Source organism: Pan paniscus, chromosome 3 (genome assembly GCF_029289425.2).
Source record: "Pan paniscus chromosome 3, NHGRI_mPanPan1-v2.0_pri, whole genome shotgun sequence".
NCBI classification, from domain to species: domain Eukaryota; kingdom Metazoa; phylum Chordata; class Mammalia; order Primates; family Hominidae; genus Pan; species Pan paniscus.
In genome coordinates, this window is record NC_073252.2 from 184234773 (window position 1) to 184237574 (window position 2802).

Sequence of the window (2802 nt, forward strand, 5' to 3'; positions counted from 1 at the left end):
ATTGTGCACTGTAAATATACACAATCTTTACTTATATCTCAATAAAGCTAGGACGGGAGAAGGAAACACTATTATAAATCACAGCACACTTGAAGGAAAGAGGAACAGACACCTATTTCAACATGTAAGATCACAACAGAAAGAAGAATGTGAGTTCCATGAAGGCAGGCATTTGCCTTGTTCTCATCATAGTCCCAGGCCCTGGCACATGTTAGATGGTCCCTAGTGACGAGATGAGTATAATTAATAATGGAGACAAATACTCAGGGTCCTTAAACATATGCGCAAAGCAAACACAGTTTATCCTCTATGCGATTCTATATTAATTAGCACTCTTAGTTTATAAGCTTACTAACCATGTCTTGATGAGTGATTCTGTTATCCAAACTTTCAAGCCCATTGCCAGAAACCAAAGCTGTCGGTCAGTGTGTTAGTGGTCTCCAGGGAAACAGGAGCAATGGGATGCATGTGGTGGACAATTTCACATGTCAGCTTGGCTGGACCAGGCTGCTCAGATATTTGGTCAAATGTTATTCTGGATATTCCTGTGAGGGTGTTTTTGGATGAGACTGACGTTTCAATGGGTGAACATTGAGTAAAGCAGACTTCCCTCCATAATGTGGGGGGGGGAGGGGGACTCATCCAAGCAGCTGAAGGCCTGAATGAAACAAAGGCTGATATCCCCCAAACAAGACGTGCTTCTGTAGCAGACGGCTGCCAGCGTTCACTGCAGCAGTGCCTCTTGGTCTCCAGCCTGCTGGCCCATTCTCTAGATGCTGGACTTGCTAGCCTCCACGATCTTGTGAGCAAATTCCTCAAAATAGATCTCTCTCTCTCTCTCTGTACATCGTATTGGTTCTGTTTCTCTGGAGAGCCTTAACACAATGTGTGTGTGTGTGTGTGTGTGCACGTGCACATGCACATATAGAAAGTTTTTAAAAATAATTTTTAATTATTTTTTAATACTTTTTTTTTAGAGATGGGGTCTCACTGTGTTGCCCAGACTGGTCTCAGATGGACTCAAGCAATCCTCCCACCATGGCTTCCCAAAGTGCTGGGATTACAGGCATGAGCCACTGTGCCCAGCCTAAAGAGATGTATTTTAAGGGAAGATCTGATTCTGCAGTTCAAGTCTGAAGGCCACCTGCTGACAGAATCCCCTTTTCTCAGAGGGCGGTCGATTTTCTCTTAAGCGCTTCTTCAACTGACTGGATGAAGGCTGCCCACATCATGGAGGGGAATTGGCTTCCTCAAAGCCTACTGATTTAAATGTTAGTCTCATTTTAAATATATCCTTACAGAAACATCTGGAATAATGTCTGACCAAATATCTGGGTACACTGATCCAGCCAAGTTGAGACATAAAATTAACCACCATGGCCTACATTTTTATCTTTTTGGCTGCAATTCTGTCAAAGGCTTCTGCTCTTCATAACATCTCACTCACTAGCTCCATGAAGCCATATGATACAAACCTTGCCTGTGTAGCCTTCACTTTTTTCCAAACGAAGTCTATTAAATGCCAATCAAGTATCTTCTCCTCCAAGCTCAGTAGCTCGGGCCTTCAACAGCTGTTCCCCATTCCTATCCATCTCCCTGAGCTACCCTGGCATTCTTATCAGGACACTGGAGGAATCTATGTATGTGCCTCTAAAGATTCAGCACCCAAACATGATAGAAATCACTGTGTTCACACTGTATCTCTATATCTGCCCATCCCTTTAAATCAGTCCAATAAACCAGATTAGAATCAGTAATAGGACTCAGCTGCTTTCTTTATACCATTGATTGTTCTGGTTTAAGGACCATCAATGGTATAAAGAAGGCAGCTGAGTCCTATTACTCAGCTGCTGTGTATAAAGAAGGGAGAATGGTTTGAGGATGCTAGACATCCAGCTAACATCCTCAAACCATTTTCCTTTAACTTCTAACCAAAATGCCAAGAAAATCAGGGGGGCAAGGTTAACATTAACAACGTAAGACAGACCACCTGATGTCAGACTGTGCATGATGTTAGCGATAATAATAACAAAGATGAAGCTTGCCTGAGAAAAATCTTGGCCAGGATTCAGCACATCCTACCTAAGGACAGTCCATCAGAAACAGACCACTTGGAAAAGCTGAAAGTGTTTGTTTTCTGAAACTGAAGTACCTGTAGCAACCGGCCCAAGGTTCTGGAGAATAGAATTAATAGAAGGAATCAAACTTATGCTATTTTAGAAGGTTTCTTTAAGAACCCCATAGTGTGGCCGGGCACAGTGGCTCATGCCTGTAATCCCAGCATTTTGGGAAGCGAAGGCGGGCGGATCACGAGGTCAGGAGTTAGAGACCAGCCTGGCCAATATGGTGAAATCCTGTCTCTACTAAAACTACAAAAATTAGCTGGGCGTGGTGGTGTGTGCCTGTAGTCCCAGTTACTTGGGAGGCTAAGGCAGGAGAACTGCTTGAACCCGGGAGGTGGAGAATGCAGTGAGCCGAGATCGCGCCACTGCACTCCAGCCCGGGAGACAGAGGGAGACTCTGTCCCCACCCCCCCCAAAAAAAGAACCCCATAGTGCAATTATATGTATCCAGGACCCAACCCAGAAATGAGAGGAGGAGGTGCCTGCCCACTGGGAGTGTCAGCAGAGGGCTTTGCTTCATTCTACTCTCCAAGACCCTCACATCTAACCTGCTCCCCTTGACATCCAGGCCTCTTCATCTGAGGCCAAATCACTATTGCCATGCAGCTTAGGCTTGCACACGATAATGACTTGCTTATACATTTTTGTAAATGTGCACTTAGGTCTAATTAATGATTTT